Below are 21,749 nucleotides of genomic sequence, written 5' to 3'. Positions count from 1 at the left end.
ACTCGACGTCCTCGCGTTAGCATCACACCACTTCACGCATTGCGTGATCGCCTGGATCTCCGCCTGCAGGACCATATTATGGTCAGGCAGTCTAAAACAGATCTCAGTCTCTGGAAACAGTAGAACGACTCGTTGATACACGTTTCCCAAGAAATTCTCCAAGCTGTGTCTGATAGACTAGTTCCTTGGCTTAAGGAGATATACTCTGATTGTGTCAGCCTGTCATATGAACCTATTGGATGAAGAGACACGAAGGTAATTTTCATTCCTAAAACAGGAAAACATTACCACACGAAGGCGAAAAATTTACGTCCTATTAGTCGGTCATATTTCATGCTGAAGATTCTTAAGAGATTGATAGAATTATATCTTATGTCAAAGATCCCAGGAGATCGCCTGTCTCGAAAGCAGCATGCATATAATAATGGCAAGTCCACTGAGACAGCCCTTCACGACCAAGTCGGCTACATAGAGGGTTCTCTCACTGTCAAGGAATATATTGGGTTGCCTAAAAAGTAATTGTGGATTTTTTAAAAGAAAGTAAATGCATCTTTTATAAAACTTAGAATGGACTTTAATCAAATATACTTTTTTTACACTTTTTTTTCAAAAGCAAGCTAAAAATAACAGCTGATAACTGACAGAAGAAAGAATGCAATTACAGGGTCACAAGCTGTGAAAAAATTTGTCAACGCCGACTATATGAAAAATCCGCACTTAATTTTTGGGCAACCCAATATAATGGTAGCATTTCTTGACAACATTCAAGGTGCTTTCAATAACGTAAAATACATCAAGGAGTAGGAATTTCTAGGCATCAACTATACCGTTAGAAAGTTGATTAATAAATTACGTACTAAAAAATGCTTTGCTGAAATTTGGGACGGTGAGTTGTGTTAGGCTCCTCGATATCTTTCTTCAATTTTGTCCAGATCGGTCTAGATTTGGATATAGCTGCCATATAGACCGATCTCTCGATTTAAGGTCTTGCGCCCATAAAAGGCGTATTTATTATCCGATTTCGCCGAAATTTGGTACAGTGGGTTGTGTTAGGCCCCTTGACTTCTTTCTTCAATTTGGCTCAGATCGCTTCAGATTTGGATATAGCTACCATATAGACCGATCTCTCGATTTAAAGTCTTGCGCCCATAAAAGACGCATTTATTGTCCGATTTTGCCGAAATTTGCGACTGTGAGTTGTGTTAGGCTCTCTGACTTTCTTCTGCAACTTGGCTCAAATCGGTCTAGATTTGGATATAGCAGCCATATAGACCGATATCACGATTTAAAGCCTTGGCCCCATAAAAGGCACATTCATAATCCGATTTCACTGAAATTTGACACAGAGACTTATGTTAGGCTTTTCGACCTCTGTGTCGCATATGGTTCAGATCGGTTTATTTTTAGATAAAGCTATTAAAAAGACCAATATTTTTTAATACACAATTGAACAATGATTTGTACTTATTAGTATTTGGTCCAAATCGAAACATATTTCGATATAGCTGCTATGGGGCATAAGCTATACATTTTCACCGGATTTTAACGAAAAGTTGTTTACATATATACCCGAGGTGGTGGGTATCCAAAGTTCGGCCCGGCCGAACTTAACGCCTTTTTACGTGTTTTTTTTAAATAGATGGATTCTGATTTAAAGGCCACATATATTTGCTCGTCTGATTTCAACTAATACAGCAACAATTTAGTGATTGGTTAACCGATCCTCACAAAATTTGTCATTAAGACTTCTCTTATGGCTCTTCTGAGCACTGATGAATTCCTTAAAAGTCGCTTAAGATTGGGATGTAGCTCTTTATACATATGTAACTCCCGATTTTAAGGACCTTTGCTAACGCATTTATCAACCGATCCGCTCAAAAGTTTTCTAAGCGTTTTCCTATATAACTCCCACAATATGTACGGAGTTTGGTTAAAATTCTAGATTTCAAATTTAACCAAATTTTAATTTCAACGACTTAGCCTGCATCAAAAGGTCGGCTTGGCCCGACTTTAGCCCGTCCTTATTTGTTTTGTTTTATATCGAAACACATGTGTGCACCAACACAGCCACATTAAAGTGAGTCTAATCTGAATTTAATATAAAAATATTGTTTGCACTAACATACGTTCATATACAGACATGAAAATGAATTTAGTAGAATAATCTCCATCCGCACCCCAATCTTTAGTATACGACGAAATACAACTATTGTAGATTATTGCCCTAGGGAGTTTTACCATAAATCTCAATTATATGTAGGTTTGACTATTTGGTTAGTTTTTTTGTGTGATTGTTTTTTTCTCTCGAATAAAATTTAATATTTGCCAAAATACTTCAAAAACATTAGACATCAACTTAGGAAGAACAAATGTACGTTACTGTATGCAATGTGCTGACTTTCGTGTGTGTCTGAATGTATGTATGTCTCTGCAAAACAACTAAACAAACTGAACTAAAAATTTTCCACTGTTTTCATGGAAGTTTTGGCAGATATCATTTACAAAGAGTGCTAGAGGCAATTAAATGTCAAATTAGTCTACAAAATAAACCAAAGGCTATTAGAAAATTTATTAAAGGACAGAAGAATAATTCCAGTCCCGTAAATAAGAAGGATTAATTTTTACATGTGCTATTTTGGGTTACAATGGCTTAAATCTTATATTGGTTTGCCCAAAAAGTAATTGCGGATTTTTTAAAAGAAAGTAAATGCATTTTTAATAAAACTTAGAATGAACTTCAATCAAATATACTTTTTTTACACTTTTTGTGTAGTTTGGTCTGGAAGGAAACGTAGCCTATATAACTTTTTGATATCGGGAAGGGAGCGGACCCTCCCCCTTATCCCAAAAGTACTACCCAAAGATAAAATTGGACCGCTCGGGACAATATGGGATGCAAATGAAAGGTATTCAAGAGTAGAGAACGAATTTCTGTCGGAAGGGGGACAGACCCTCCCCCTTATGCCAAAAACACAACCCAAAATCAAAAGTGGACCGAACGGGACAATATAGGTATCAAATGAAAGGTATTGGAGAGTGGAATACGAATATTGTATTAAAATTTGAGTCTAAGGACCCATCGAGCCGTCCAACCCCGAAACTCCCTCAAACCGATATATTGCACGTTAATTTCAATATGAAAGGTATTCGGGAGTAGATCTTGAATTTGGTATACAAAATCAGATCGAAGTATAGGGGGTCACGCCACTCCTCATTATGACTATATGACACTTGACTGTATCGATGTTCTTAAAATTTTCATAGATTGTGTACGTTTGTTTGGAAGGAAACATAGGCTATATAATTTTTCGGTATCGGAAGGGGGACGGACCCTCCCCCTTATGCCAAAAACACAACCCAAAATCAAAAGTGGACCGAACGGGACAATATAGATATCAAATGAAAGGTATTGCTGAGTGGAATACGAATATTGCTTCAAAATTTGAGTCTAAGGACCCATCGGGCCGCCCAACCCCGAAAGTCCCACAAACAGACATATTGCACGTTCATTTGAATATGGGGCTCAAATGAAAGGTATTCGGAAGTAGATCTTGAATCAAAAACGTCATTATGACTATATAATACTTGGTTCAACCGATTTTCTTAAAATGTTCATAGATTGTGTACTTTTGTGTGGAAGGAAACATGGGCTATATAATTTTAAGCTATCGGGTAGAGGCGGACCCTCCCCCTTACCCCAAAAACGCCACCCATATCCGTAAGTGGTCCGATGGGCACAATCAGGGTATCAAATGAACGATATTGGAGACCAGAAAACAAATAAGGTATTAAAATTTGGGTCCAAGTACCCAGCGGGCCCGCCCCAACCCCAAAACTTCTCTAAACAGATATATTCGAAGTTCATGTCAATAAAGGAGTCAAATGAAAAGTATTAGGCAGTAGATTACAAATATGACATAAAACTGAAAGCCCTTTACGACAATATGGGACTCAAATGTAAGGTATTTGAGAATAAAAAACGAATTTGATGTCCAATTCCAAACTGAACTTCATTTCCGTTGGGAATTAAGAACAAATTTAACAATTTAATTTTCAGTACAAAGTGCCGGTGGCCTCCCCAGCCCCATAACACCCTCCAAACAGTTCATATATACCGGTTATGGCCATATGGGGCTCAAATTAAAGTGATTTTAAAGTGCAGCACGAATTTGATATCTATATTTGAGTCGAAATGTTTGAGGTGCCATCTCTCCCCTAAAAAGCACTTCTTATTACCCTAATTCTTAAAAACACCAGGAACAGAGCAGCGGCGATCTTCTCACACATCAGTGAGTGCTTTCCGATTTAAGTTTAAACTCAATGATAAGGGGTCTCCTTTTTATAGCCGAGTTCAAACGGCGTCCCGCAGTGCGACATCTCTTTGGGGAAACTGTTTTAAATGGCCATGGATGGCAGTGTACCTCGCGAATGTCGCCAACCACCGCTTTGTCCGATGTTCTCGCCGGGATTCGAACACCTTCAGCGTCATAGGCTAAAATGGCACGAATTCGATATCCGCATTCAGGGCGAAGTGTCCCCACCCTAAACAGATATTGGAGTGTTAAAGAAGCCGCATCGTAGCGGGCCCGGTTCGGCTAGTAAGATATATAAAAATTGTTTCGAGATATGTTAATGCTTCGTCTATATTGAATCGTTTTGCTTATATTATTTTGAAAAACATTTTAACCGTTCACACTAGTTGAGATTGTTTTGGATATTGCATTTTCACACTTCAATATAAATGTTATGGTGCACTATTGTAAAGATCTACTTTTTCTTGGTTTCTCTATAAAATTTGATTTATTTAATATATATATATTTTTTTTTTGCGAAAATTCGATATTGATTTTTTGGCATTATTCAAGGCTGTGTTTAATTAGTACAGTTTTTGGCATTTATTTGAACCCACTTTGATCCGGAAAAACGAGACGTTTTCAGAGCATTATAATTTAATTAGCACAGTTTTGGCATTTATTTGGACCCACATTGACTCGTTTTTGTGGCAAACGAGTCGTTTTGCCCTTATATTCGTAAAGGAAAAACGAGACGTTTTCAGAGCATTACAAAGGGACTGTTTCAAAGAGAGTACTCTTTATGAATGTTGGTCCTCCATGGAATATCAAAATTGAAGAACAAAAAGTAAAAGCGTTATAAATTCGGCCGGGCCGAATCTTATATAACCTCCACCATGAATCGCATTTGTCTAGTTCTTTCCCGGTATCTCTTTTTAGACAAACAAAGAATAAAAGAAAAGAATTTCTATGCTAATTGAATGTTGAAGACCACAGAAGAAGTCTATGTGTAAAATTTCAGCCAAATCGAATCGAGAATTTTGCGTTTTAAGGGCTCAAGAAGTAAAATGGGGAGATCGGTTTATATAGGAGATGGTAAAAACCGATTATGACCATATTTTACATGTATGTTGGAGGTCGTAGGAGGAGCCGTTGTACAAAATTTCAGCCAAATCGGATATTAATTACGCCCTCTTGAGGCTCAAGAAGACAAGTTCCCAGATCGGGTTATATGTCAGCTATATCTGGTTATGTACCGATTTAAACCATATTTAGCACAGTTATTGGAAGTCATAACGAAGTACGTCATGCGAAATTTCAGCCAAATTGGATAGAAATGCGCCCTTTAGGGACTCAAGAGTTCAAGATCCCAGATCGGTTTATATGGCAGCTATATCAGGTTATGTACCGATTTAAACCATACTTTGCACAGTTGTTGGAAGTCATAACGAAATACGTCATGCGAAATTTCAGGCAAATAGGATGAGAATTGCGTCTTCTAGTGGCTCAAGAAATCAAGACCCCAGATGGGTTTATATGGCAGCTATATCAAAACATTTACCGATATGAGGGGTGGGGGGTGGGGTGGGGAGGCCCCTCAGACACCAAAAAATACATTTTTGTATTCTACTTTTAAATACCTTTCATTTGATACCCATATTGCTGTAAGCGGTGTAAGTGTCGTGTTGGGTGGTGTTTTTTAGGGTGGGGGCCCCCGACACTTAGGGTAACATTTTAATGCCAAGTTCGTACTCTACTCTTAAATACCTTTCATTTGATGCCCATATTGACCAAAGCGGTGAAAGTGTTCTCTTGGGGTTTTTTTGGTGGTGGGGGATCCTCCCGAAAATTAAGAGTGAAATATCGGCCCCTGATATTAGTTGTTGTTATCGACATTGGGGATTCGTTTTGCTTTCACAAATGCTCATATAATACATACATACATACCTGTCTTCACTTAATGCGATTATCCTTCTTCTTTTTTGACGAATCTTTTCTTATTTTTATTTGTTGAGCAAAGAAGAGCGGGAGAGAGAGTGAATTGAACTACACTTCTGCTAATATATATAAAAACAGCTCCATTCCTTTATGTAACGCATTTTTAAGGTAACTGTAAACGCGAATCATGTGTATGTTTGCTGCTGTTGTTGTTTGTCTCTATTCGCACAGCAAGTCCATTGCTCATTTCATATTTACATTAATCCATTCAGCAGGAGAGTGTGGTATTTTGTCAAATGAAAATCGACAGTCAAATCGCGATAAATATCGACAACACCTCATAATACGACATTAAAAATCTCCCACAACACTACACTTTTGCGTTCTAGAGCATGTTTATAGATTTCTTTAAGTTAAGGAAGAAAATATTGTACACACGAGGATTACCGCCACGAAACGAAACCGACCGACACTTGAAAAGCTACTATGGAGGCAACGATATTAGTTGTTGTTATCTTTTATGAGGATTTTTAATGTTTTTACACATACTGCTTTATATATGTATATATTTTCACTTTTGGCTATTAACCATATTTACAAAAGATCTCCAAATAGTTGCGAATATTTTCTTATTTTTGTTTGTTGAGGAAGAGCGAGAGAATTAATGAACTAAATGAAACCATTTTCAATTAACTATTTATATAAAACACCTTCATTCCTTCACATAATCCATCTGCAATGTTATGTAAACGAGAGTTATTTACATTTGCTTTTATGTTGTTTCTTTCTATTCGCACCGAAAATAACTTTTCTAATTTCATACAATAATCCGTTTAGCGGGAGAGCCTTATTTTTTTGTTGTCCAATGAACACCGAAACTGTAATCGCGAAAAATATCGACAACGACAACGCACAAACAACAACCGAAATCCCGCACAACACACCTAAAAAAGTTTTTTTTTTCAAGTACGAAAAAAGCATTGATGCACACACTCGCGAACCACCGACATCAAACTCGACCGACTGAAAGTTAAAAAGGAACTGGGGAGGTAATTAGGAAAATGAAGACACTTAACTGACCTTACACAAACAATCAGCCTCTTAATGTTGAGGTGGTATGTTTTAACGAAACATTTGACGAAGAGAGTAGTGTAGTTGAACGGTCAAGTTCAATGTAGTTGTTGTTGTTTTCGATAAATGATCAAAAGCACAAAAGCAAAAGAGGAAAATGCAATAGGCAGAAGATAGTGTTGCCAGATGAGTTAGTACTATGACAAAACGGCACGGGATGATTATGATCCATGAAAGCCCATGATAAACGGAAACATTTCTCATTATTATATATGTCAAAAAAAGTTTGGATTACGGAGAAGAAAAAATCGATCTGCCATCTCAAAGGTAAACAAAGCAAATGGTTGTTGTTTAAAAAAACTATTACTAGCAACAAAATAAATAACACTTTTTTTCATAATAATTGTTGTTTTATGAGAAAGAGCACTAAAATATATGGGGTTTGCGTCAACTCTATGACAGCCAACGGTGGTTCTTCATAGATTGATTTTTTTCTGGGCTGGCATAAGGAGAACAAAAGCCAAAGTAAAATGTATTGTTGTATAATGTAAGCAGCTTTTGCTTGAAATTACATCCCGTTTAATGATTAAATGACAGAATTTTTTGCCTTGGTCATTGATTTGTTTTGTAGACAATTTGATAATTTGCTTTGTTAATTTTGTCTTTAGCACAAAGTTAATTTTTGTCCAAATTAGTGAACCAAAAAATGAAAATTTATTATTATTTATGTTTTATTTTTCAAAATAAATTCTACAATGTCTTTTGATGGTGGGTATACCACCATAGGAAGGGGTTATAATAATCTAGTCATTCTGTTTGTAACACCTCGAAATATTCGTCTAAGACCCCATAAAGTATATATATTCTTGAAAGTCTCGACGTTCTGAGTCGATCTAGCCTTTTTCGTCTATCTGTCGAAATCACGATAGCGGTCGAACGCGTAAAGTTAGCCGCTTGACATTTGCACAAATACTTATTATTGATGTAGGTCTTTACGGATTGCAAGTAGGCCATAACGGTTCAGATATAGATATAGCCCCCATATAAACCAATCTCCCGATTTGAATTCTTGAGCTCCTGGAAGCCCCAATTTGGACCGATTTGTTTGAAATTTTGCATGCAGCATTCTGTAAAGACTTCCAACAACTGTGCCAAGTATTTTTGGCACTTCTTGAGCCCTTACAAGCCGCAATTTTTGTCCGATTTGACCCGTACAAGATTTGACCCTTCCGATTTCGCATGCATTCTATTAGGACTTCCAACAACTGTGCCAAGTATTTTTGGCACTTACAAGACGCAATTCTCGTCCGATTTGGCCCTTACAAGCCGAATTTTTTTCTGATTTGGCTGAAATTTCGCATGCAGAATTCTGTTAGGACTTCCAACAACTGTGCCAAGTATTTTTGGCACTTACAAGCCGCAATTTTCGTCCGATTTAGCCTTAACAAGCCGCAATTTTTTCCGATTTGGCTGAAATTATGCACGCAGTGTTCTGTTATGACTTCCAAAAACTATGCCAAGTACGGTCTAAATCGGTCTATAACATGATATAGCTCCTATACTAACACATCTCCCGATTTTATTTCTTAAAGCCCTGGAAGCCGCAATTTTTGTCCGGTGACTTTGGTGACTTCCAAGAACTGTGTCTAGTATGGTCCAAATCGGTGATAACCCTAATATAGCTGCCTCATAAACCGATCTTCCAAATTTGACAATTTTTGTCCGATTTGGCTGAAATTATGCACGCATCCTTCTGTTATGATTTTCAACAACTGTGCTTAGTACGGTTTGAATCGGTCTTTAACCAGATATAGCTCTCATATAAACCGATCTCCAGATTTGACTTCTTGAGCCCGCGGAAGCCGCAATTTTTGTCCGATTTCGTTGAAATTATGCACGCAGTGTTCTATTATAACTTTCAACAAATGTGTCTAGTATGGTCCAAACCCTAATATAGCTCCCATATAAAACGATCTCCTGATTTAATTTCTTAAGCCCCTGGAAGCCGCAATTTTTGTCAGATTTTGCTAAAATTTGGCATGTAGTGTTTTGTTATGATTTTCAAAAACTGTGCCAAGTACGGTCTAAATCGCTATATAAACTGATATATCTACTATATGAACCGATTTCACTTCTTGAGCCCCTGGAAGCCGCAATTTGGCTGAAATTATGCATCCGGTGTTCTCTTACGACTTCTAATAACTGTGCCAAATGTGGTCCAAATCAGTCTATAGCCTGATACTGCTCCCATGCAAACCGGTCTCTCGATTATCCCAGGTCGGTTCCTAGAAGCTTAATTTTTTGCTGGTTTGACAGAAGTTTGGTATGTAGAATAAAATAATGCCCTTCAAATAAATGTATTTTGTATACATTATTAGCAGAATCCATGGTGGTGGATACCCAAGATTCGGCACGGCCGAACTTAGCACGATGTTACTTGTTGCAGTTAAAGCAGCAGATAATTGAAATAGCAGACGGAAAATCTTTGCTCAAACAGCATTCATTCCTGCTTTCCCATTTTCAGCAGGCAAAAATTGGTGTTTTAACATTTTTGCTGAGTTGAGTGAAGCTTTGCTCATCGTGAAATTCTACGACGATCTAGGAACGATGGTTTGTCTTTCAATATCTCACTATAGTCCTTAAAAATAAAGATATTAATGTGAAACTTTGCACAGATGATAATATGTCTTGATCTCCCGACAAGATTTCCTGAGCTCATAAAAAGAGTTTTTTGGTTTGGTGTTGCATTGACACCTTTATATATTTGCCGAATATTGTATTGATCGAATCATTTTAAGATATAGCTGCCATACTCATCTCCCGATTTAATATAAGGTCACTTCCAAACTGTTTGACTCGACGAAGCAGAATGTGAATAACATTTGTCAAGGCATGCAGTATATATTTTTATAGACTTGGAATTTGTAACTCATTTATTTTTTGTTTACTGTCTATAAAAACAAAGCTTAAGTAAAACTTGCCAAATGGTGATTTAGGATATATAAATTCTGCCCGGCCAAACATAATTATTCAGAAAATCTGGCAGCCCTGCAATAAGGTTCTTTGGTTAAAAAAAAGACTGCAATTTTTTTCAAAATTCTTCAAACATTATTGGTGCCAGAAACAACAAATCTCAAGAACATGCAAAATCATTTCAAATACTCTCTTCCTTCCATTCTCTCGCTGAAAGCTCTTCTGCCTCTCTCTTGCTCTATCGAAAGTACTCCTGTTCAAAGTCAATGTCAACAAACAATAACACCAACAACGAATGGTATATCTCTTTTCTCTTCTTTTCGTTAATACAGGTAAATTTATTCTTATTTTTTGCAAGTTTGAGTTGGGAAGGGGGACAGTTGTTTAAGGGTGGTTGCAGATGTGCTTAGGGTCTTTGCATCTTTGTCTAACCATTTGCTTGCTGATTTCAGGTGTCCCACTGAATTCAAAACTCTTGTTGCTAAGCAACAAGTGTTTTGATATTATGAAGTTGTATGAGATCACATGAACAGTGAAGATGAGAAGAACTGAGGCAAACTGTAAGCATCTTGGAAAACATCGTTGAAGGAAGACAGTTTTACTAGGGGACAGAAATAAAGAAAACGAACTGCTGCATTTTCATGCATGATTAATGATTACATAATATTTGGTGCAGTGTTAGGACAGATTATGCTGTAGGCGAAAGCTTGGTTAAAATTGATTAGATTCAGATTTCTGAAATTATGCTATAACTTCTACACAACAATTTTGTTATCCTTATCTTATTAGATATCTTACTGCCTGTCCCACTCGACTCACTCATGCAACTGTTTTTCCATTACGAAATCAGTTGGATTTGACATAAAAGCGAACGAAAATCGCTCATTTTCACAAAGTTAATATATGCCTAAAATATTTGACATTGGAAAAAATGCTTATATTAATCGGAAAATTGGAGCCACAAGCTGACAAGGTCTAACAAGTGTTTTGGCAATAATGCAGTTTTAGGGAAGTTTTAAGGAAAATCCTCTTTGCTTCTACATTAAAGTGAAACCAGTATACATACAAATATAATTATACCCTACATTACTAATAAGGTGAAACAAATGTATTTTTAAACAAGTAAGAATTGGCAAAAGTCGGAGGCGAAGACGACGATTTTTATGAAATTTTGCACACGTAATGGGAGAATGGGTCTAGTAAACCAAATCATGGAAGATTTTGTGAAGATCGGGCTAAAATTCTGGCTACTACAGCATTTAAATCTCATATCGAATGAAAGATATCAATGCAGCGATATCTAAATATGGACCGATTGTAATTAAATTTGGCACAGATGTTGAGACGTTAAATAGAACATCCGGGGCAAATTTTTTTAGCATTGAGCAAAATTGCGATAAAAACAGGACACCCTAGCGCAGAGGTTAGCATGTCCGCCTATGACGCTGAACGCCTGGATTCGAATCCTGGTGAGACCATAAAAAAAATTAAATTTAAGATCAATGCTAAGATTGAAATTCAAGCTCAATGATAAGGCGACCTCCCGTTTTGACACCTCTTTGTTAAGAAGTTGTACATTAGGGAGATGACTTTTTGAATTTTTTTCTTAAAAATTATTGTTTGTTGCTCGAATGAATGAATTTTTGCCTATTAAAGAAAAAACAAACGTTTATTATTTTGAATAACTAAAAGAAATGACAAGCACAATCTACAATCTACAATGAAATGTAATTTTTGTGAAAATTTTTTTCTTATTCTTGTTTAAATCACATGTGTCAAGTCTTATAACATTCACAAAAATTCATTCAAATTCAGATAGTGATCGTAATCGTTTTACATTCTTCCTTTATATTAACAATTAAGTGAAGGTACCTCATTTGGAATCATCTTTGGAAAACCATGTACGACTTATTTATAATTCTCAGATTTAAAGAAAATTTTTCTGATTGTGGTAGGAAACTAATAAACTCTTATAAATTTATGCTGAATTGCCTTTCAGATTTTTATATCCACTACCATTAGATGGGGGTATACTAGTCTAGTCATTCCGTTCTTAACACCTCGAAATATTTGACTAAGACCCAATAAAGTATATATATTCTTGATCTTCTCGACATTCTGATATAGGTCATTGGGGATTCAGATTCAGATATAGTTCTCATATAAACCGATCTTCCGACTTGACTTCTTGACCTCATTAAAGCCGCAATTTTTGACCTATTTGGCTGAAATTTTTCACATAGTGTTCTGGTATGACTTCCAACAACTGTCGGTCTGTAACCTGATATAACTCCCATGTAAACCGATCTCCCGATTTGGCTGAAATTTGGCATGCGGTCTTCTGTTACGGCTTCCAATTACTGTGCAAAGTACGGTCTAAATAGTTCTACAACCTGGTATAGCTCCCAAACAAATCGATCTCCCGATTTAGCTAAAATTTTGGAAATTTCCTGTTATGACTTCCAACAACTGTGCCAAGTACGGTCCAAATCAGTCTTTAATCTGATATAGCTCCTATATAAACCGGTCTCTTGATTATCCTTGTTCGGTTCCTAGAAGCTTTAATTTTTACTGATTTGGCAGAAGTTTGGTATGTAGAATAAAATTATGCCCTTTAACTACATTTATTTTGTATGCAGTTTTAGCAGAATCTATGGTGGCATCCCAAGATTCGACCCTGCCAAACTTAGTACGCTTTTACTTGTTTTTTTATGGCCACTCCGTTTACATTCAATTTAAGGAGGAAAAGAAAAGCGTATGTTTTATTAATGTGCGTTTTTCTGTTGGCTACCTGTTAAGGATAATTTTGTAACAGAAACCACATTAATGAGGGATCGTTTATTTGGATGTTTTAAAAAATTTGCAACGTAAACGTGCTAACTCAGATAGATGTTCATTGATCGATTTGTGTCATTCAACAAGTTCAAATAATCCTGAATAACGGCAAGGCATTTTGCATTCAAGTTATTGAATACAATACAACATGTCATTTGACATTACCATAGGTAAAAGGTGAATAAATATACAAAGAAGATGAGAGCTTCTTCAAACGACAAGTTGAGAGCAAAGGCAGACCTGCTGGTGCCAATACCATCCACTCAGCGAAAGAGGGCGACGGAAGCGACTGTTTCTACACTTAGCAACTCATCGATACTTGATTGCTCCAAAAGTAGCACAGTCTCTTCGACAACAGTGCAGATAGTCCTAGGGAGGATTATAATCATTAAGGAGAAAAACGTCAAACACTTTGGGAGTTTTGATTATCAGAGAAAAAAAAGGGAAAGCTCAAACAATCGAAAGACGACTCCAGAAATGTGCCGGCAGAAAGACAGTAAATTCGATGACAGCTAATGTTCGAATAGAAAGGTCAGCCCACACCTAAGTTCGTCAGTTGCCAGCACCATTTGCTGGATCTCGTTGTCATGGGCGATAAGCTCTATGGATCGACTAGATCATCAAACATCTCGTACTTCTCTGTGCAGGAATTATTTAGCAATTATGATGAATTGAAAGCAGCCTTCAGAAATGGTAAAACTCTGATTAATGAAACAGGCGACTGGAGAGACCTCACTCGTGACTTCCGTCACTTCTCTGAGAGGAATGAATTCCTTTTTTAAAGGTTAACCAGATCCCAAACATATGCAATAAATGTTGGAACGCTCGTGCTATTTTGGCTCTTCTTGCATTTGTCTGATGTCTGATGTCTCATGGGCTGATCTTTGTTTAAGTAGTCAATTGTTTCGCGCTGAGGAAAAAGATGCATCTATTTTTCAACATTGCCTACAGTGCTGTGAGCGAAGAAAGTTATGCAAGATATATATAACTGCTGCTGCAAAAAGGACAACCTCCCATTAAAATTCATTCTATCCAATGACAACGTGGATATTTTAATTGTCTGATGATGTATGTGGCTCTAAAACTTGTGTTCAATTATATAATTGATTACAATGACTTCAAATTGCCCAAAATGCCAATATAAATATGTTATCATAATTTTGTGCAGAGGTTTCCTTAATAAAAACTCATCAAAATATGATACAGGAATATGAGGTTGTAAAAAAGTCATCACCCTATTATACATGCCTGAGAAAGGTGTTCATATTTAAAAAAAAAAAATACAAACACACACTTGCTGCTTGCCCACATATCTGTTCTCGTTAGGTTGGGGGACACGGTACATGCCGAAAAAAGGAGCACTTACCCTGTTTACACTTATTTTTATATATCAAGGCCAACATAGTTACAGAGCGGGAAAAATTTTATAAAGATACAAACTTACATTAATTTTCATTGATCTGTGTAGGTACACGTTTAACAATCAGAAGTTAATTTCAGATGTAAAAACGTTCCTTTTGTTTTGTACGACACTGTACATGCACACACTTGTTGCCAACCAACACATCTTCTCTTGTTTGGGTGTTGGACAACTTAAATCAGCGACCAGGCGACAATTAAACGAAAGTGGTGTAGCTAAGAAGTAAACATAATGAGACGAAACCCATACCACCCTAAAGCAACCCCCACGACGACGACAAAAATGTGCGGATGTGATAACGAGAAGAAGAGGCACATTAACATTCGTTGAGTTGTTAGTTTTGTATCATCTATTTTTGTTGTTATTGACTTTTAACCAAGAATAGTGAGAAAAGCTTCCTACTCAAAGGGAGAATAGGAAGGAGAGTATTTTCAAAATTATATACTTCGCTCCTGATCAATGACAATAACAAAAATGCATTCTCTTCTTCGTTGAATGTTTCGTTAAAACTAATTCCCAAATTATTTTTGGCACGTGTGTGAGTTATGTTCTCAGTGGTTTGCATCTTATTTGCCCCTGTTCTTTTCTAATTACTGGTGGGTCGGTTGCGTTTTTAGTGTCGCTAATTCGTTTGAACTAGGAAAAATATTATATCCTCATTGTTTTAAACAATAAAAACAACAGACAGTTATGCAAAGAGCGGCACTTGCATTTATGAAACGTGAAGACGAATGCGTATATTTTTTGAAAGATATCTTTAAGCCAAGAAAACACTGAAAAGAAGGGAAATGAAAGAATGAAAAACTATATATTGGAATGAGAAAACGAAAGAGGAAAGAAAAGTAATAGACATTTAGCATGGTGATGTGCAAGAAAGTGAATGGATTATATGAAAGTGCATGCATAAAATTATGTTTATGGAATCATCCGAGAAGTAGATGAAAACTTAAATGACAGGTAGGGTTTAGTGAAAAAATGCCAAGAGCTCGAATCCGTTGAGAACTACATAGGAAAGTGATAAGGGCAAAAAAGTCTAGAAAAGAACAATTAAAGTAAAAGAGCTAACATTAACATATGTTAATGGTGTTCGACAATCGATTTTAAGTGCTCTGAAAAGTCTCCCTCGCAGATGCAATTCCTATGGTGTCGTAGGTGATATATAAAATATTTGGTGAGTTTGTTTTTAATAATTTAAGTTATTATTTTAGCAATATTTCAACCACCTTAGGCAAAACATAATACTGATTATTTGTGGAATCGTTTATATGAATCATATCTATAGAGATGGGTAAATACCAAACGCTTGGGTATTTATGGGGTAAATCCCTTTTTTGGGTATTTTTCAAAAAAAATTTTGATGATTTCGTATTCCTTGTATATAAATCAAATCTTCTGATCTCATAAAATCGGATTTTAGTTAAATATAGCCGCTATATAGACCGATCTCCAGACTTAAAGTCTTGAGGCAATATATTGCTCATTTTTCAACCGATTTCGATGAAATTTAGCACAGTGAGTTCTGGTAGACCCCTATCAATTTCTGTGAAGTGTGGTTGGTTTGGTTGTGTGAAGATCGGACTATATTTGAATATAGCTGTCCTAAGACCATCCGCCCGATCTCCCGATATATGGTATTGGGGCCATAAAAGATCTATTAACTACCCGAATTCGTTGAAATTTGGCACAGTGTTTTCTGGTAGACCCTTACCCATTCCTGTCAAATGTCGTCCAGATCGGACAATATTTGCATATAGCTGCCATATAGAACGATCTCCCGATATAGTGTAATGAGCCTATAAAAGGAGCATTTTTCATCCGATTTCAATGAAATTTGGTACAGCGAGTTCTGGTACCCTTCTTAACCTTTTTGTTGAAAATCGTCAAGTTCAGACCATATTTGGATATAGCTGCCTTCTAGACCGATCTCCCGATATAGAGTATTGAGCCCATAGAAAGAGCATTTTTCATCCGATTCGGATGAAATTTGAAACGCAAATTGGGTCTTGCGACAGCTTTAACCAAATATAATAGATTTGAACCATATTCTGGAAGGATATACCACTGAACCAAAATTCTGCACAATGGGGTATTAGATAAGCCATTTATACCCATAAAAAGGTCTTCAATCTGGAGAATAGTGGATCTTTCAGGATTTTTCCAAATACGGTCAAGTTTGAACCATGGCTGCGAAGCCGGCATTTATGACTCGAAAATTGCTCGATTCCGAATCCGAGAACTTAAGGTTGAATGGGTTGCCCACCAACGGTGAGTTCACTAATAGGACAGTTTGGCCCATTGTGGTAGAGGGGAAGAGAAAGAATATGTGAGACCTCGGACTAGAGGTTATACACGAATGAAAGAACGACAGGAGGAATGTTGAACCCGAGCGGGGGCGGTTGAAGAAATGCCCGTTCCCAAGCAAGCACGGATATACCTACGCCGCCCTTATCACTCGCTCTGCTCGCCAAATCTCACGCAGGCAAGACGGATGACTCGTACGTCCGGCGCAGACGAACCCTTCCTGGCGCACTCGTCCGCCCTCTCATTTCCTTGAATCCCCTCATTCACAGGAACCCATGTCGGCGTCACATCGTGGTCCCGGAGCTTATCCAGAGACTTCAAACAATCCGCCACGCATCTCCCCTGCGGCCACTGCAATGGCACAGACCTCTGCCTGAAAGACTGTACAATCGTCCGGCGGTCTCAGAGAAATACTGCATCAGAGTAGTCCCCCAATCCAGTCCCTGTCTCCATCTTGGCGTCATCTGTGTAGATCGAGATCTCATCCTCCTTAAGTACACCATTCGCCCCCCCATTTGTGCCTCTCAGGGAGTCGAATCGCGAATGCCCTCACTTCAGTCGGCACTGGTGCCAGGTAGTCGGAGATCCTCCTCAGTCTACCCTCCGCATCCATAACACCTAGAAACGAACTGTGGCCGCAACCATCAGCATGCCGAGCTCCCTCAGCCTAAGCGCGACCCTGGTGGCGCAGTTCCGAATGTAGTCCTCAATGGTCAGCATATTCAGCATCGCCTCCAGGCCTGCATGCGGTGCGGTTCTCAGTGCTCATGTGATCCCGACGCAGACCAATCTCAGGATCTTATCGAACTCCCTCACACGCTTCCTCTTTCCTACGGAATTCCACCAATCAGTGCTCCATAGGTATAAATCCAACAAATCATTTTGGGAGTCCAAAACTTGATATAGCTTTCATATAAACCTAACTCCCGATTATACTTTTTGAGTCTCTAGAGAGCTCAATTCCTATTCGATTTGTCTGACTTTTTTTGTTTTTTCTATGCCGTTTTCTATGACATCTAACAGTTCAGAATCGGTTTAAACACTGATGTAGATCCAATATAAATCGATCTCCCGATTTTACTTCTTGAGGCTCTAGTGCGCGTAATTCTTATACGATTGGACACTTTATAGATAAATGATCGGATTTTTATTTTAAAATAAAGAAGCAAGTGTGCCGCTAATAATTAAAACGAACATCATTCAAATGGCCACCACGACCATTTTCTTTTCATCAAGATTTCCATAACCAAATCGGAAAGTGGCTTACTTATACCCTCAATAGGCTCAGGAATTCTATCTTTGGGGTTTTGAGTTGACGCACAGTGGGGGAAAACTGAAAAAAAACTAGTAAAAAATATGTATTGCGATAACGGGTCAAGCTATCTCTTTAAAATTTAAAATGGGGCTGAGCTATTAGTGAGGATGGCTTGGCGCCTCTTGACCGGCCCTTAAAATTGGTCACCTCGGTATTTTGAAAAATTGTTCGGGCTGCTAAATCTTCATTTGTGGTCCGGTTTTCAAAATTCTTTTTTTGCTGGATTGGGCTCAATCCCTTCAAAAAAGTTAGCTTGAGGTGCCCAATTTCTCCACTGGTTTTGGGGACATACGAGTATTAATTTTTATTTGTTGAAATTTTGGCAGAGATTGGCTTCGTATTTTGCAATTTACGAATGCATTTGTCGTTCGATTTTCATTTTTATCTTATCATATATAAACCGATCTCCCGAATATCTTAAACCTCTAGAGGCCGCAATTCTTATCCGATTTGGCTGAAATTTTGTACAACGGCTTCTCAGTGGCCTTCAACATACGTATCAAATATGGTCTATAGCCAGATACAGCACCCATTTGAACCGATATCCCGATTTTACAACTTAAGCCCCTAAAGGGCGCAATTCTTATCCAAATTGGCTGAAATTCCACCATAGGATGGTGGATATCACGTAGCGGTCGAATGAATAAAGGTATGCGCTTTATATTTTGCACAGGGACTTCTTGATGTATTTCGTGGGGGATTTCCTTATCGTTTCAGATTTCGATATAACCTTATTTAAACCGATCTCCCGATTTCTGTTCTTGAGCCTCTGGAAGCCGCTGTTGTTGTCGGATTTGGCTGAAATTTTGCGCGGAATTTTCTTTTGGGACTTCTGTAACCGTGCCAATTGCAGTGCATATCCGTCATTAACCTGATATAGCACCCTTATAAACTGATCTCCCGTTTTGTTATCTTAAGCCACAGGAAGCCGCAATAGTTACCCGATTCGGGTGAAATTTTGCTCTGAGTGTATTGTTATGACTTCCAACATCTATGATAAGTATTTTCTAAAGCGGTTTATAAGCTGATATAGATTCCACAACCCGATTAGTCTTCTACGGCCCCTAGAATCTTACATTTTTGCCTCATTTGACGGAATCCTGCTGTTTTCTTAACTATATCTCCATAATTTCGTTTGCTTGTCCTTAATTTTCGTTTTAAACAATTAAAATTAAAAAAATTAGTTAATATTGAAACATTTTTTGAACCAAAAATAAAATTCTAAAATTGCTTTAACATTTTACAGCTCTTTAAAAATTGTGGTCTGGCCAGACACGTCCTAGCGTTAAACATGTATCAGTCTGCAAGTTTGTTTTCTGTATTTTCGCCACTTACAATGTAGGTCCTACGTATAGATACTAATTTTGTTAAATTTTTTTTGCTTGCAACAGTTGCTTGCAACATTGTATGTCTCGTCTTTTTGCATTCGCACACTAGTTCGCTGTTTACTTGATCACACATACTGCAAAATATAAACATACACTTGTTGCTTGCCAACATACGTTTTCGTACTTGAATCATCCACCAACTTACGGTGGTGAAACGTGTGGGGCAAAGATGTAAACATAGTGAGAGGAGAAACCTACCCCCCAATACACCCCTCTACAACACCATTAGCGGGAGGAGAATAGAGACGGAATACCTTTCGTTGAGTTTTTGTGTTTCTTATTGTTGCATTTGATGTTGTTGACTTTGCACAGGAATAGTGCGAGAGCTTTCAAATCAAAGGGAGAAAGAGAGTTTTTCAAATGATTTTTAAAGTGATTTGGGTGCAGAGAATTTTTAAAATTTTGTATTGCCTTTCTCCACTTGGAATATTTTTCATTACAGGGCTGCCAAAGTTGCGTAATTGTTTTATCCCAAAAAGCAAAGTTCCGTGAATAATGCCTTCTATCAGTGCGTGATAAATGATCTGAAACGACCATTATATAAATACGTGGTTCAGGATCACAGAAGGACATTTCTAAAAAGGGACACAAAAAGGAATTTTTTCAAGACAAAGAAAACAAAAAGAAAATTTTTCAAAAGAAAATTATTTATTAACATTATTAAATAATATTAAAATTAAGCATAGGTTCCAGAAAGTGGTATGTCCAAATTTGAGTAAAATTATAATTTTTTCATGATCGATTTTCTCTTTGGCGGCCCAAAGATAAATAATTAATAATAAATTGGCGGCAAAAAGATATGAGTAATTAGAAAGTAAAAACGCACAAAGTAAAAACACGCAAAGGCCGGGTCGAACCTTAAGAAGAAATTGAACCTTGAATCCTACCACCTTGGATTGTACAAAAAATTTACAGAAATAAACTTAGTTAAAAGGCACATGTGTAGCTTGCGTTCAAAATTTCTGCAAATTTACCAAAAATTGCGGCATTTTACGGTCGAAGAGGTCTAATCGAGAAATCAGCTAATATGGGAGCTATATCAGGTTATAAGCCGATTTGGACCGAATTTACCTCTGATGTTGGAAGTCATAACAGACACTACGTGCAATATTTTAGCCAAATCTGGTCCCATTGCGGCTACCACGCGCTAAAGATCGCAAATAGGAAGATCATTTTGTATGGGAGCTACATCAGCTAATAGGTTGATTTGGACTACGGATGTTGGAAATCACACCAAATCGGACAATATTTGCGACTTGTGGTAGCTCACGAAGTCGAAGAACCATTTTGTATGGGAGCTGTATCCAAAACTATATGGTCTATTTGGAATCCCCAACGACCTATATCAATAATAAGAATCTGTTCCATCTATTGGTTCGAACGCTATGGTGTCTTCTACAGGCGAAGTTCGAATCATAACGTTTTGCATTATTTATGAAAATTCAAAGAGAAGATAGATATGGTAAGTAATCAATCGGTATACCCCTGCGCTATATACTTATATATAAGTATTTTTAGACTACTTTCACCATTTAACTATCTGAAAACAAGAAAAAACTATTGCTACATAAATAAAAAAAAAACTATTGCTAATCCATTTTCATTGGGATTGCTGTTCCTTTTTAGATTAACATCAAACATTTTGATGCCATTTTTACCTTCATGTACATATATATATCTGAGAACATTTGAAAAAAGAAATTATCTCGCGATAAGACAATTTGCCAGGAGTTTTGTTATAAATGTATCTTTTGAAGGCGGTTCTTTCTGTCTACCACTTCTGGTTCCAGAGTTATAAATAGTTCAAATCAACATATCTCAGCTTTTTTGCAATTGCGTATCACAAAAGATCATAAATCGAATTAGTTAGCCCGTTTTCCAGAAGATTCAGAAAAGTCCTTTTGACAAAATAACTTATTTCAATGTATGCCCAAATTTTTCTCAAAAAATGCTTTTGACAAAGCGACCATTTTTTTGGTAAAAATAAATTTGACAAAACAACATATTTTATTATTTCTAATTTTTTTTTCAAAAATGGTTAGTACTCGAAATTTGAAACTTTGTGTAAAAGAAGCTTCAAAGATCAATCTATCTTAATAGCTAGTTAGGCAGTTGACAGTACGAAGAAATATGTATCATCTATATTTTGGATACATTTTTTATTATGTATGTATGTCGTAACAAAATTTTCGACTTCGACTCATGAAAAATCAAGT

This window comes from Stomoxys calcitrans, chromosome 2 (assembly GCF_963082655.1).
Source record: "Stomoxys calcitrans chromosome 2, idStoCalc2.1, whole genome shotgun sequence".
NCBI classification, from domain to species: Eukaryota; Metazoa; Arthropoda; class Insecta; order Diptera; family Muscidae; genus Stomoxys; species Stomoxys calcitrans.
The sequence above is the reverse complement of the archived record's forward strand: the minus strand, read 5'-3'. Positions refer to the sequence as shown.